This window comes from Neoarius graeffei, chromosome 15, assembly GCF_027579695.1.
Source record: "Neoarius graeffei isolate fNeoGra1 chromosome 15, fNeoGra1.pri, whole genome shotgun sequence".
NCBI classification, from domain to species: domain Eukaryota; kingdom Metazoa; phylum Chordata; class Actinopteri; order Siluriformes; family Ariidae; genus Neoarius; species Neoarius graeffei.
In genome coordinates this window covers 53,883,677-53,900,413 of record NC_083583.1, presented here as the reverse complement: position 1 = coordinate 53,900,413, position 16,737 = coordinate 53,883,677, and positions in this window count along the sequence as shown.

Below are 16,737 nucleotides of genomic sequence, written 5' to 3'. Positions count from 1 at the left end.
GAGGTTTGAGAGGAGGAGTAAGGGCGAGACTGAGGAGACGCGGCTCCAGATTTCCTCTACCTACAATTACACTTTCCAATGTGCGCTCCCTCAACAATAAAGTTGAGGAATTAGCTGCACGAGTACATCTGGAAACAGACTTCAAACTATGCAATTTAATCTGCCTAACAGAGACATGGTTAAAGCCTGAATCAGTGGTCTCCATTGCCGGTTATACAACAATACGGGCAGATAGAGACGAACATCTGTCGAGGAAATCAATCGGTGGGGGATTATGCATGTTTTCGGACAATAAATGGGCCACGCAGATGCACATTTACGAACAAGTCTGCACCCCGGATTATGAAATTTTGACGGTATCATTTCGCCCTTTTTATCTTCCAAGGGAATCTGGACAGATCACAATCATCTTGACGTATGTACCTGGACCGAAACACCAGGAGGCTGCAGGTAGGATAGCAGATAGCTATAATGCTGCACTCCTGCGCTCGCCAGACCAGCCAGTGTTCATACTCGGAGATTTTAATCATTGTGACTTAGTAAACCATCTCCCTACGCTCTATCAATACATTGACTGTCCAACTAGAGGCACGAGAACTCTCGACCGATGTTTTGGTAATATACCCGACGCATATAGAGCACTCTGTCGTGCGCCATTGGGAAAATCGGATCATAACGTTGTTCACTTGCTTCCTAAATACAGAGCGAAAAGTAAACGAGAGCAATCGGTTGTTAAGGATATTCAAGTATGGGATACTAAGAGTCAGGAGATGCTACGTGACTGTTTTGGAGACACAGACTGGCAATTGTTTTTTGACTGTTGTGATGATATGGATGAATTAACAGAGACTGTGACTGAATATATTAAATTTTGTGAAGCTAATGTCACTACTAAGAAAACGATTACATTATATCCTAATAACAAATTTGAGGCCTCTGCAGAGATGAACAAGTGTATAAGAGAGAGGAGGGCAGCTTTTATTAAGGGGGATCAGGATCTTGTCAAGTTGAAACGTAGGGAATTGAGGCCAATAATAAAGAAGAATAAATTGAAATACAAGGAAAAGGTAGAGAGCCAATTCTGTTCAGGGAATGCTAGGAAAGCCTGGGATGGACTGAATGCCATGATGGGAAGGGAGGGGAAGAAACATGTTGCACTTCAGAATAAAGGGGAGTCATTTGCAAATGACTTAAACCAATTTTATTCTAGATTTGAAACTCCTCTACATACAAATTCTGATAGTACTGATTTTAGTTTTGATATACTTAACAACACAACTACACACTCTTCAATAATACTGACAGAGACAGAGGTAGCAAGCAGTTTAGCTAGAACTAAATTGGGTAAAGCACCTGGCCCCGACGGGCTCCGGACTAGAGTGCAGGTTTGAGCTTACCTCAGTGCTTACAAAACTGTTTCAGCTTTTATTGAACAATCAGTATGTCCCAAAGTCATGGAAAATATCAAATATAGTTCCCGTTCCCAAGAAACCAAAAGCCACAGAGCTTAATGATTTTAGACCTGTTGCACTGACCAGCACTCTGTGCAAGTGTATGGAAAGGGTCATAGTTAACCATCTTTCATCTTCGCTTAATGAACATTTTGACCCACTTCAATTTGCATATAAGAGGGGGCGGGGTACTGGCGATGCAACTTTAACACTAATGAATACAGTCAGCAAACATGTACAGCAACCTAAAAACTTTGCAAGATTATTGTTTATTGACTTCAGCTCAGCTTTTAACTGTATGCAGAAACATATTTTAGTTGAAAGATTGTGCAATATTAATGCAAATAGTATTCTTGTGCAGTGGATAAAGGAATTCCTTACAAATCGACCACAAAGAGTGGTGTTCAGTGGCATCACTTCTGAAACTGTAATCTTAAATACGGGGGCGCCTCAAGGCTGTGTACTTTCACCTGTTTTGTTTTCCTTGTATACTAATGAAATGCAAATTATGAACTCTACTTGTCACTTGTATAAGTATGCTGATGATATGGTTGTGGTGGGTTTAATGCAGGCAGGGAATACAGCCAACCAATCTGCATATTTTAACTGCATTGAGGAGCTTACTACTTGGTGCAATGATAGTGCTCTTTTTATTAATGAGGGAAAAACTAAAGAGATGGTGATAATGAAACAGAAAAATGCCTGCCATGAACTCGTACCTGTTGTAATCAACGGCCAACATGTAGAGGAGGTTGAGGACTTCAAATATTTAGGAACATATTTTGATTCCACCTTGAGTTTTACTAAAAATACTGAGTATATTTTTAAAAAGGCAATGCAGCGCCTATATCTACTTAGAAAGCTGAACTCCTATGGGGTCAGCAAGAATGTTTTGGAGACTGTGTACAGGAGTTTGGTTGAGAGCGTGTTGACATTTGATGTGTATACTTGGTTTGGAAACCTGGGGGCTAAGAACAGAAACAAACTATCCAGGATCGTGAACATGGGCAGTAAAATTGTTGGCAAAGGGCAGAAACCATTAGCAGATATATATGCCACATATGTAAGACGTAAGGCCCAGCATATTGTGTCTGATTCAGTGCATCCTCTGTTTAGAGAATTCAGGAAACTGCCATCAGGAAGGAGGTACACAGCTGCTATAGTAACCAAGAATATATATAAAAAGTCATTCATACCAAGTGCAATATCACTGCTTAATTCCCAATAGTCCATGTGAAATATCTGTGCACTTACTCTAGATATCTGGGTCTATCTAACATTTAGACTATTGCTGCTGCTGGTAATGTGTTGTATGTATTAAGATGAATGTGATATATGTTGTATTTTGCTGTTTATTTATTGTGTATGTATTGTGTTTCTGTTGTTTATTTACTGTATTTTTAAAACCCACCTGTGGAGCCAAAGACAAATTTCCACTTTTGTGGACAAATAAAGTTATTATTATTAAATGAGCAAATGCCGTTACAGTCCATGAAACAGGAAGTATAAGTATGAGAAGAAAACAGTAAATCAGGAAGCTGCGCACATTTGCGCAGCTTTCTGATTTACTGTTTTTCAGACAAAAACATACATATTTACAACCCTGTCATTATCTGGAACTGAGTTTAGATTTCAAACATTCTTATGATAAAACATCCTGCATAGTCTCTTTATGATAAACGTCTTAATGCCGCTTACCCGTGAGGTTATCAAGTAGACGTTCTTCTTCGGAATCTTCCAGAGGTATAGTTGGGATTCCCATCCCGCAACAAAATATTTATAAGCTTCTAGGCTCTTGTAAGCTTTGAGGGCTTTGCCAGTGTAACACGATTCACGATTAACAAGAAAATTGTAAATGTCGTGGTAGGCCAGATCGGGCAAATCGCCGGCACCGCAGCTCTGAATTTCCCTGAACAAGGATTGCGGCAAGTTGTACGGATCTGCAATCCCCAACCTGGAACACTTTTTTTTCCATGTAACGCTGCCTCACGTCACCTTCAAGATGTTGAACAAACTTAGACAAGTAATCGCGCGATGTAGATGGGGCATTTTTTGAATTTTCTTGGGGATTACTCCCTGGATCCATTACGCTCGCGCAAGGTAAACAATCCTGATGCCGTCCAATATGGCGGAGTACACACGTGCGGGTCACGTGACTGCACATCCTCTATAGAGTCTGTGTGGACACAAAAGAAGGCAGTGGCGCAAATGACATCACACATGTAACACCGCTGACCTGTAAATTGTTGCGATCTAATAATGGCAGACAAGCTTTTAGTGATTTTTGGAACAGAATTCAGACGCAAAAAAAATATTTTTTGCACCAATTTCTTATTTATTAGTGAACTTTACAACCTTTTTGAGCATATCACACATAGAAAACCTGAGATTTTAAGATGCAATTTTTATTAGACTAGCACTTTAAAGATGCAGTCTTAGATGATGTAGATAGTCCACTATAAGTTCTTGTGAATTAGCTATTGACAATCCCTATTCCAAAACACTGTGTAAAACAAAGACCGAATGTGATAATTTGAAATCATGGAAACCCAAAATTTCATTGCAAATAGTATAAAGACAGTATGTCAAATGTTGAAATTGAAAAATCTTATTGTCTCATCTCATTATCTCTAGCCGCTTTATCCTGTTCTACAGGGTTGCAGGCAAGCTGGAGCCTATCCCAGCTGACTACGGGCGAAAGGCAGGGTACACCCTGGACAAGTCGCCAGGTCATCACAGGGCTGACACACAGACACAGACAACCATTCACACTCACATTCACACCTACGGTCAATTTAGAGCCACCAGTTAACGTAACCTACATGTCTTTGGACTGTGGGGGAAACCAGAGCACCCGGAGGAAACCCACGCGGACATGGGGAGAACATGCAAACTCCGCACAGAAAGGCCCTCGCCGGCCACGGGGCTCGAACCCGGACCTTCTTGCTGTGAGGCGACAGCGCTAACCACTACACCACCATGCTGCCCAAAATCTTATTGTTTTCTTTGAAAAATATATGCTCATTTTGAATTTGATCCCAGCAACATGTTTCAAAAAAGTTGGGACAGGGGCATGTTTACCTCTGTGTTGCATCACCTCTTCTTTTAACAACACTCTGTAAATGTATAGGGTTTCCATGATTTGTCATAGCAGTCTGTATTTATTTACATTTTACACAGCATCCCAACGTATTTGGAAACGGGATTGTACTATAGAAAAGGGCATTAATATAAACTTTTGAATTTTTTGCAGCCAACACTACTGTCAGAGCCTTTAGTGCGATATAATCACCAGCACAAGGCATTTAACTTCATCCTGTACATGCACCATACAGAAAAAAAGGCAGAACTTGATATTGCTAGACAAAATTCAAGAGATTTATTTCACAGAGAAAATACAGCCATGAAAAAAATGCATCCTTCAGGTTTTCTGGGATGAGCTGCATATAAAAAATAATGGGTCCTTACATGCCAGCTGTGGAACCCATCAATTCTGGAGACACCCTTCTTATCCCTCCTTAGTTGGAGGAACCCTACTTATCACCATCCTTAACAATAGGGTTTCTTTGCAAAATACTGACAGCTGTACTGTTTGTGTAATGAAATTGATTACCCCTGATACTCAGGCTGTAGGACTCCAATCCAGTCCTGTACTTGAGACTGGTCTTGATGTTTTCTTTATTGATTTTGACTTGTCTTGGATTTATTGGCATTTGTACTTAAAATTGTCTTGGTCTTGGGCATTCCTCTCATGAAATACGTTCTTGGTTGTGACCAAATATCATTGGCTTGCATGTGCCCAATAAAGCTACTAGTGGTAACCCGATTATGTACCTAATTCAGTTGTCCAGAATGACTTTGCAGGAATCTAGGTAATTCTCAAGGTCATTTACAAATTTGGTCTGGCAAATACCGCATGAAATTGAAGTAATGGTTTGGCCTTGAAAAGGACATGATGGTTTTTGTCCTTGACTCAGTCTCACTTTCATTTGGACTCAATCTTGACTTGATCTTAACCCCAGTTTTGATCACTCCTAGCTAGTCCTGGTCTTGGACTTGACAATGCTGGTCTTGACAACAGCCCTACCTGAAACACATGGTACCCATCGTCAGTGTTAGAACCACAGGGTTAGGATTTATAAGCCTCCCCAAATAGGTTAACAGATTTTTTTTTTTTTTTAACAGGTAAACTCTGTGAAATGCAGTTGGAAATGGGATGAACATGATAAAACATGTTCTGCAATTTGCTCATGATGGAGCCTTAAAAAATGAGACAATAGGAGAGGATGATCATATACCTAGAAAAAAGGTTAAAAAAATTCCATGAATGCAGATTTTTAGATATTATATACAGTATGTGCAGTGCATTTTGACAGAATTGTGACTGGTGGCTTGGAGCAGTTATCCGCTTCCAAGCGCAGTTTCCTGTTTGTTAGTCTGCAATCACTTCCCCATCACTCCTACGCTCAGTAGTGACAAACACACATCGCGAAGTATCATTCTGTGTCCCAGTACCTGACCTTACCAAGCCTTCTGACTTTCTGCCTGACTACTCATGTTTAGACTCTGCTTACATTTATTTCCTGACTCCATTTTCTTGCCTGCCGTCTGATATTCTGTTTGCTGATTGACCGACCCTTGCCCATCCCTGACTATGACATTGGCTTCCTGATTTGGATTTGTTGACAGTTTGTGACATAGCCACTCTCCCCTGCGCTTGCATCTGTAAGTGCCTGCACCCTGACAGGATACTTTGCCAGCTATGGATGCAGCAGAGGAAGTGAAGCAAACAGTGCTTAACACTCAGAGACGATTGTTAGGAGAGCACCAGCAGATGATTAGTGATCTTAACACCAGAATGTCGCAACTCACTGCTGTTGTATCACAGGCCATCCTGACATGCCCCTCATCCTCCACTGGTTCAGCCCAGATGGTTCCATGACCTGTGAAGTATTCAGGGGAAGTGTCTGACTGCAAGGGATTTCTGCTCCGATGCTCCCTCTATTTTGCCAATCTTGGAGCCACAGAATAACATAAGATTGCCCTATTCATCAGTCTCCTCCCAGGCAAGGCTTTGCAGTGGGCTAGTGCTGTTTGGGAGTGTGGGGGTGAACATACCACCTCTTATGACAGTCATACAACTGTTCAAGCATGTTTTCGATCACCAGCCTAAAGGAGTTGAAGTTGGTGAGAGTTTATTAACCATCGGACAGGGAGATAGGCGAGTAGCAGAATATGCTCTGGAATCTTGCATGCGAGCCTCTGGCAGTGTCTGGAATGAGTCCATGCTGAAGGCCACCTTTCGTCAAGGCCTATGCCCTAAAGTATTCACTGAACCGGTGTGCCGTGATGAACCGCTCTCCCTAGACTCCCTGATTGATCGTGCTGTTCACCTGGACCACCTTCTAAAGAACTGACCTTTATTACAGTCTCCTTCAGCCCCTTCTATTACTTTGGCTTTCCCGACTCCCATGGAGGTCTCATGTTCGCTTACAACATTTGGAGAGAGAGACAGGAGATGCAGAGAGGGGCTATGTTTCTACTATGGTGAGTCTGGCCATCTGATAGCAAAATGCCCAGTTTGTCCACCTAACCCAGAGAGAGAGAGAGAGCGAGAGCGTGTCAGATCCATCAGGAAACCAGTTAACCTAGCCCAGGAAGTCCTGAAGTAGTTCATAAGTCACATTCTCTAAAGGTACCTGTTCTGTTAAAACTGCCAGACTTGACCCATTTTCTCTCTGCCTTCATAGACTCAGGGGCAGAAGGGAATTTCATCAGTAGCGTGATCATCCAGAAATGCCACTTGTCCACAGAAGATCTCCAAAGACCGGTCAACCTGAATGCCATAGACGGGGGCCCCATTGGTGATGGGCTTGTAACCACATGCATGTCACGCCTCGAAATTCAGGTGGGAGCACTTCATTTTGAGCTCATTTCCTGTGGATTACCCACACTGCCCATCATGATCTCATTTTGGGGTTCCTGTGGCTCCAGCTTCATTCTTATCTCATAGCAACACAAATCCTTCAGTGGTCCCCATCTTGCTTCTAGAACTGCCTGAAACTCCCCAGCTCATGATATCCTCCATCTGTGTGGAGAGCCCATTGCCTGACTCTTTAGAGTTCCTTTAGAGGTCCAGGTAACACGTTTCTTCATGTTACCTGGACCTCAAAGAAGTGTTCAGCAAGGGTAAAGCCTAGTGGCTTGCCTCCTCGCCGATTCTATGCTTGTGCTATTGACCTCCTCCCAGGTAGAACTCCTCCTCACAACTGCATCTACAACTCCTTTGTCCATCACTGAACAAGCTGCCATGGAAGAGTATGTCTAGGAGGCCTTGAAACAGTAGTACATTAGGCCATCAATATTTCCAGCTTCAGTCAGCTTCTTTTTCATGGAGGAGAAAGGAAGAGATCTTCACCCCTGCATAGACTATTGAGGCTTGAACCAAATCACAGTAAAATATCCCTACCCACTTCCCTTGGTGCCGTCAGCCTTAGAACAGCTTAGGTCAGCCAAAATTTTCTCTAAGCTGGATCTCCGAAGCACATACAACTTGATCAGGACTCAAGAGGGCAATGAATGGAAGATGGCATTTAGTATCACATCTGGACACTTTTGAATATTTGGTCATGCCTTATGGTCTTGCTTGTGTGCCAAGTGTCTTCCAGTCCCTCATTAACAATGTTCTCAGACATGTTGGGGAGGTTCGTAATTGCCTATATAGATGACATTCTGATCTACTCCCCCGATGAAGATTCTCATCACGAACATGTAAGGTCAGTACTCACCTGATTATTAAAGAACCATCTGTACATCATAGATGAGAAATGCAACTTCCATGTCCAGCAGATATCCTTCCTGGGGTACATCATCAGCTCAGAGGGTGTAAGCATGGACCAGAGTAAGGTCTCGGTGGTCACATCTTGACCCACTTGGTGGAGGAGCTACAACTTTTCCTGGGGTTTGCAAATTTTTATCGTCGCTTAATTTGTGGGTTCAGTACGATCATTGCTTGGCTCACAACCCTGCTAAAGAAGGGACTGAGCCACCTCCAGTGGAATTCAGCAGTCAAGGAAGCCTTCAACTGGCTCAAGTCCACCTTCACAATGGCCCCTTCCTGAGATCGACGCTTCAGAGACAGGAGTAGGAGGGGTCCTTTTGCAGCGATTAGGGGATAAACCGAAATTGCACCCCGTCGCTTTCTATTCTAAAAAACTCACCCCAACAGAACAGAATTATGACATTAGGAACCGAGAACTCCTAGCCATCAAACTGGCATTAGATGAATGGAGGCACTTGTTAGAGGGCACTGCACACCCATTTACCATCCTTACAGACCACAAGAATCTAGAGTATTTGAAGACAGCCAAATGCCTGAACCCTCGCCAAACCAGATGGGCCCTGTTCTTCACACGATTTAGATTCACAATCTCCTAATGCCCTGGTTCTAGAAACACTAAAGCTGATGCCCTCTCCAGAATCCATGCCACCTTGAACCACACTCCAGAACCCACTCTGATATTACCACCTGATTGTTTTGTACGAGCCATCTCTTGGGACATAGATAAGGAGATAAGACAATTTCCACCGGAGAACTGTCCTCCTGGACTCTTGTATGTGCCGCCACAATCCGAGGTAAACTCATCACTTGGGCTCACTCCTGTCCAGCCACAGGACACCCCAGTAGTCACCGTACATACAAACTACTCAAAAATAAGTATTTGTGGGAGAACATGACCTCGGACATTAATCATTTTGTCTCTTCCTGCTCCGCCTGTGCCCAAGTGAAGGTACCATGAGCTCCACTGGCCAAAAAGCTCTGTCCTCTCCTGGTGACCCTGGTCACACATTGCCAAAGACTTTCTCATTGACCTACCCCAATCCCAAGGCAACACAGTCATCCTAGTGGTCATAGATCAATTCTCCAAAGCCTTCAAACTCCTCCTGTTGCCTGGTCTCCCCACAGCATTCGAGATCACAGAACTCCTGTTTAAATCATATCTTCCATCTTAAGGCATCTTAAATCATATCTTCCATCTTAAGGCATCCCTTAAGACATTGTCAGCGACCAGAGTCCCTAGTTTATCTCCAGGTTATGGGCTAAGTTAATGGACAGGCTACGGGTATCAGTGAGCCTAACATCAGTATACCACCCACAGTCCAATGGCCAGGTGGAACATGTCAAACAAGAGAAGCTGCTTCCTCAGAATATTTTGTATGAGGAACCAGAAGGACTGGACAGGATTCTTTCCCTGGGCAGAATATGCACAAAACTCCCTGAAACATTTCACTACTCAGTTAACCCCATTTCAGTGTATCCTTGGCTATCAACCACCACTTTTTCCCTGGGACAATGCACCAACTCAGATCCTGGTAGTGGATTCATGGTTTAAGAGGAGCGAGCAAGTATGGGAGGAGGTCCACCAGAGACTAGAGCAAGTCACTGAGAAGTACAAGCAGTATGCAGACAAACATAGAGGGAAGACCCCAGAATATGCTCCAGGGGACCGAGTGTGGATGTCCACGAAAGACTTAAGAGAGCCCAATACCTGCCAGAAACTTCAATCCCGATATATAGGTACATACAAGGTGATTCACAAGGTCAATGAGGTCTCATACAAGTTAGAACTCCCACCTCACTGCAAAATGGCTCCCACTTTTCACGTCATGCTTAAAACCCACCATCCAAGGTCTTCTAGCCACAAACACACCTACCCAAAAACCTCCCTCTCTGGATCTAGAAGGTGACCCCATATACCAAGTTAATAAAATCCTCAACTGTCAATGCAGACAAGGGCAGCTTGAGTACCTGGTTGATTTGGGAGGGGTACGGCCCAGAGGAGTGCATCTGGGTTAGCTCCAGGGACATCTTGGACCCACTCCTCACACAAGAATTCCATAAGGAGCATCCAGACAAGCCAGTGCCAACAAAGAGAGGTTGCCCAAGAAAGGAGTTTGCTCCCAGAGGGAGCACCTCAGGGGATTCTGTCAGTAACAGCATTGAAAACCAGAGTTTGGAGCAGCATCCAAACATGGCCACTCCAGACTACAATTCCCAAGCACCACAGCACCCCTCATCAGAGTATTAACAAGTACACCTGTTTCTTGTTAGTCTGCAATCACTCCCCTATATAAGTTCAGCAGTCACAAACACACATTGTGAAGTATCATTCTGTGTTGCAGTAACTGACCTTGCCAAGCCTTCTGATTTTCTGGTTTATTTAGGTTTATTTATTTAGCACTCATAAGAACAATGGTCCAAGGAGGGAATGAAGCCTGAAGGGCTTGTACAAGAGTTCCACCCCTATCAGTAATCATCAATCATTATGATGATGGCTAACAAATGAACTTTAAAAAGTGGAGACAATGTACAAAATAGTCATTGTAAAATGAAAAATATAGAAACAAGATATAAAACAATGCAAGTGAATAATGAGGAGACAAGGTACATAATGAAAAGAAACAACAAGGAGGGATAATAATCATGGAAAAAGGACACACAAAGACACAAAAACAAAAAATAAATAAAAGTGAGACAATGGAGAGGGCAGAGAGTAGATGCAATGACTGGAGGATTCATCAAAAGGTAAAATGTAATTTAAGCTGCTTTTTGAAGAGTGAGAGGGAAGATATGGATCTTAATGGGAGAGGTAGTTCATTCCATAGCTTAGGGCCTCTATAAGATATGTTGAATTGGTGGTGTGATGTACTAGAAAAGGATAAGTATAGATTATTATTGTTACTATGTCTTGTGCAATATGAATGGACATCTGATGTGTAGATAAAGACATTTTGGAAAGTGTCAGGGAGATCTTGGTTTTTGTTAATAAACTTGTGAATGAATAAACATTTTTGGTACATATTCAGCTTTTGAATTGGCAATAAAGAATATTTTTCAAAAAGTGGTGCAGATGGAGCATATCTGTTAGAATATGAAATTAACCTTAGGAACTTTTTCTGAATAATATATAATTTGTTAAGATGACTATAATAAGAGGCTGCCCAAACAATATTGCAGTAATTCAAATAAGGAAACAAGAAACTGTAGTACAGAGTTAGGTGTGCTGAGGGATGTATTAATGGACAGACCTTTTTTAATATCCCCAGCATCTTCGTAGACCTTTTGCAAACAAGGTCGATATGATTTGATCACTTAAGTCTTTCATCAACTATAATTCCCAGAAATTTAGTACATTTTACTTGCAATATTTCAGAACAGTTAATATATAATTTAGCTAGCTCTTTTGAGTAATAATTTTGTTGCAAAAGATCACAAAGTTACATTTCTTTACATTAAGTGTTAATTTATTGAGTTGGAACCATTTAGAAATATTAGATACAGTGCCTTGCAAAAGTATTCATACCCCTTGAACTTTTTCACATTTTTCCACCTTGCAACCACAAACTTAAAAGTTTTTTATTGAGATTTTATGTGATAGACCAACACATAGTAGCACATAATTGTGAAGTGAAACAAAAATGATAAATGGTCTTCAAAATTTTAAACAAATAAAAATCTGAAAAATGTGATGTGCATTAGTATTCAGCCCCCCTGCGTCAATACTTTGTAGAGCCACCTTTTGCTGCAATACAGCTGCAAGTCTTTTGTGGTATGTCTCTACCAGCTTTGCACATCTAGACACTGAAATTTTTGCCCATTCTTCTTTGCAAAATAGCTCAAGCTCAGCCAGATTGGATGGAGAGTGTCTGTGAACAGCAATTTTCAAGTTTTGCCACAGATGCTCAATGGGATTTAGGTCTGGACTTTGACTGGGCCATTCTAACACATGAATATTCTTTGATCTAAACCATTCCATTGTAGCTCTGGCTATATGTTTAGGGTCATTGTCTTGCTAGAAGGTGAATCTCCTTCCCAGTCTCAAGTCTTTTGCAGCCTCCAACAGGTTTTCTTCCAGGATTGCCCTGTATTTAGCTCCATCCATCTTCCCATCAACTCTGACCAGCTTCCCTGTCCCTGCTGAAGAAAAGCATCCCCATAGCATGATGCTGCCACCACCATGTTTCACAGTGGGGATGGTGTGTGCAGGGTGATGAGCAGTGTTAGTTTTCCGCCACACATAGCACTTTGCATTTAGGCCAAAAAGTTCAACTTTGGTCTCATCTGACCAAAGCACCTTCTTCCACATGTTTGCTGTGTCCCCTACATGGCTTCTGGCAAACTGCAAACGGGACTTCTTATGCCTGTCTTTCAACAATGGCTTTCTTCTTGCCACTCTTCCAACAAGGCCAGATTTGTGGAGGGTATGACTTATAATTATCCTGTGCACAGATTCTCCTACCTGAGCTGTGGATTTCTGCAGCTCCTCCAGAGTGATCATGGGCCTCTTGGCTGCTTCTCTGACCAGTGCTCTCCTTGCTCACTCTGTCAGTTTAGATGGACAGCCATGTCTTGGTAGGCCTGCAGTTGTGCCATACTTTTTCCATTTTTGAATGATGGATTGAACAGTGCTTCTTGAGATGTTCAGAGCTTGGGATATTTTTTTATAACCTAACCCTGCTTTAAACTTCTCCAGAACTTTATCCCTGGCCTGTCTGGTGAGTTCTTTGGTCTTCATGATGCTGTTTGTTCTTCAGTGTTCTCTAACAAACCACTGAGGCCTTTACAGAGCAAGTGTATTTATGCTGAGACTAAATTACACACAGTAGGACTCTATTAACTAATTAGATGACTTCTGAAGGCAATTGATTGCACTGGATTGTATTTAGAGGTATCAGAGTACAGGGGGCTGAATACTAATGCACGCCACATTTTTCAGATTTTTATTTAAAATTTTGAAGACCATTTATCATTTTCATTTCACTTCACAATTATTGTGCTACTCTGTGTTGGTCTATCACATAAAATCTCAATAAAAAAATTAAGTTCATGGTTGTAAGGTGGAAAAATGTGAAAAAGTTCAAGGGGTATGAATACTTTTTCAAGGCACTGTAATTCATCATTCACACTATTAATCAAATGATTGAAGTCATTATGTATTGCAATAAGATTAGTGTCATCAGCAAATAATATGGGAAGATGATGTTTGCAAGACATGGCTAAATCATTTATATAAATCAAAAATAATAGGGGGCCAAGAATTGAACCCTGAGGAACTGTGTATGATTCTGGATTTGGTGGAAGAGTATCCATTTAGAGTTACATATTGTTCTCTGTTGAAGTAATTTTTAAACCACATTAGGGCAATATCCTCCACTCCATATCCTATTTAATTTGGAAATCAAAATACTGTGGTTGACAGTATCGAAAGCTTTACTTAAGTTTAAAAAGTCCCCAAGGGCAAACTTTTTCATCCATGGCAGTTGAAATAACATTTGTTAGCTGAAGTAATGCATGCTCTGAGTGTATATATATATATATATATATATATATATATATATATATATATATATATATATATATATATATTTTTTTTTTTTTTTTTTTTTTTTTTTTTTTTTTAAATCCATATTGGTGTGCATATAGGATGTTATTTTCAGCTAAATGCTTAGATATTCTTGAATAAACTAATTTCTCCAAAATTTTAGAAATGTAGGGCAGGATGGATATAGGTTGATTACCGAAGTCTTTGGTATCACCTGTTTTGAAAATAGGAATAACTTTTGCAATTTTGAGATCAAGGGGAACAACTCCAGATTGTAATGATAAGGAAAGAATGTGGGTTAAAGGTTGAATTATATAATTAATAGTTTCTTTGATTAAAATGCTCTTTATGCCATCATGACCTGGTGCTGAATTTTTTAATTCCACGATGATATCATGGACTTCCTGTACACTTGGAGAGTCGAAGGTATGGAGAGGAGGAAAACGCCCTTTAATCATATTGCATGGGTCCACATGGGAATCCAAAATACTCGATGCAAGAACAGAACCAACATTGATAAAAAAATTGTTGAAACCATCAGCTATTTCTTTGGGATTTTAAAAAATCCTCTCTTTCCCACGCATCTCTGTAGGTGCAGCTACAGGTGATTTTTTGCTATTTAATAAGTGGTTTATGAGGTTCCAGGTTGACTTGATATCATTTGAAGCTTGTGCGAATTTACCTGCATAGTACTTTTTTTTGTTTGTTTTTTCTTATATCGGCTATGAATGTTTTTATATTTCTTATAGGTTTTTGTTTTGTTATCTCACTTTACCTCGCTCATTTGCACTATTCCGCACTACCTCATCTTAACAGCTGCTAGTTTGTTTATACTGCTTATTTCATGTTTACTTGCTATACCTCAAGTGCCCTTGACTGTTTGTTTATTTGCACCAATTTATGTGTGTATACAGTATATGTATGTATATACGAGTGTTTAGTCTTTGTCTAGTTCTTATCGAGTGTTTACACTGTTTATATTGTCTGAGTGTTTAGTCTATGTCTAGTTCTTATCTAGTGTTTATACTGTTTATTTATACTGTTTATATTGTTTGTCTGAGTGTTTAGTCTATGTCTAGTTCCTATCTAGTGTTTATACTGTTTATATTGTTTGCTTGTTTTTTCAATTATTCTATTTTTATTTATTGCATTGCCTGTTTGCACCGTGGGTCAGAGAAGACTGAAATTTCATCTGTGCTGTATGTCAAGCATGTATAGCATATTTGACAATAAAGTTGACTTGACTTGACTTGGGTGGGGTTTGTGAGAGCTTTCCTGTAAAGCTTGTTTTTTTTGCAGGAGCGTTTCTTCAGTTCATCTGAAATCCAAGGTTTCCCCTTAGAGTTAATATTGTATTTTGAGTTGATCAAAGGAAAAGATGGCGGCACGGTGGTGTAGTGGTTAGCGCTGTCGCCTCACAGTAAGAAGGTCCAGGTTCGAGCGAGGGCCTTTCTGTGCGGAGTTTGCATGTTCTCCCCGTGTCCGCGTGGGTTTCCTCCGGGTGCTCCGGTTTCCCCCACAGTCCAAAGACATGCAGGTTAGGTTAACTGGTGACTCTAAATTGACCGTAGGTGTGAATGAGTGTGAATGGTCGTCTGTGTCTATGTGTCAGCCCTGTGATGACCTGGCGACTTGTCCAGGGTGTACCCCGCCTTTCGCCTGTAGTCAGCTGGGATGGGCTCCAGCTTGCCTGCGACCCTGTAGAACAGGATAAAGCGGCTAGAGATGAGATGAGAAAGGAAAAGATGATTCTAAAGCAGAATTAAACTGTACTAGAAATGAGTGTTAGGCTTCATCAACATCTTGTAACCCAAGAACCTCATCCCAGGAGATGTAACTGATGGCTGTTTTAAAAGATTCTAAATTATTTCTAGTGAATTTGCAATATTTCATTTGTCCATAATCAGAATTAGTGCATTTAAAGTTTGGATAGTCAGTAGCATATAAAATCTGGAAAACCGGGAGATGATCTGAGACATCACACACCAATAGACCCGAAGTGATTTCAAAGTCTAGAGAATTGAATACGATGTTATCATTTAATGAAGCTGATGATCTAGTAATTCGAGATGGCTTTGTTATTACGAGATAAAAATTTACAGAATGACGAGTATTCAAAAAGTCTTTTGTTGATGTCAGATCATCTTTGAGCAAATTAATGTTGAAATCATCAAGTAATACGCGCAATTTATGTTCCTTGTTTATGATTTCTAAAGTAGAATACTATGCATCAATAAACGTATTTATATCAGAGTCGGGTGGCCTATAAATACATCTGACTATAATGCCTTTTCTACCGAGGGATGGACGGGATGGAATGTCAATAAATACAGACTCTACAAGCGTCATGTCAAAATTAGCACACAGATCCTTTTCTACAGGTGAAATTATAGTTATCCGACATACAATGAAACTCCTCCTCCTGTTTTGTTGTTTCTGTAAGAATGAATGGCATTATATTTCAAAAGAGGATAAAGACTGAGAATATTGTCGTTTAACCATGTTTCTGAAAAAGCTATAACTGAAAAGGAGTGTGTCAGAGTTGATAAGTTTTCAAACAATCATAGTTTTTAGACAAACTGCATACATTCAGGTGGAAAGTAGAAAAAGCATCTCGACAAGCAGCCGCATGAAACAAATTATTAAACTGATTTTCAGTTAAATAATTACATGACAGTTTAGCAGATTTTGTGTCAATATAAGACACATCAGGATTAAATGAAGTTTCATAGATTCCGTCATTGTCCGTATTGAGCTCAAAGGGACTGAATGCTAATAAATCAGAGCCGGTAGGGGCGATCGCCCCGATGTTTATGGGGAATAAGTCACTGGAGAACATAGAGAAAAAGATCTATACCTGGAGAGCAGGTCATTGGTCAGTCTTGGCTTGATGCAGTGTTTGG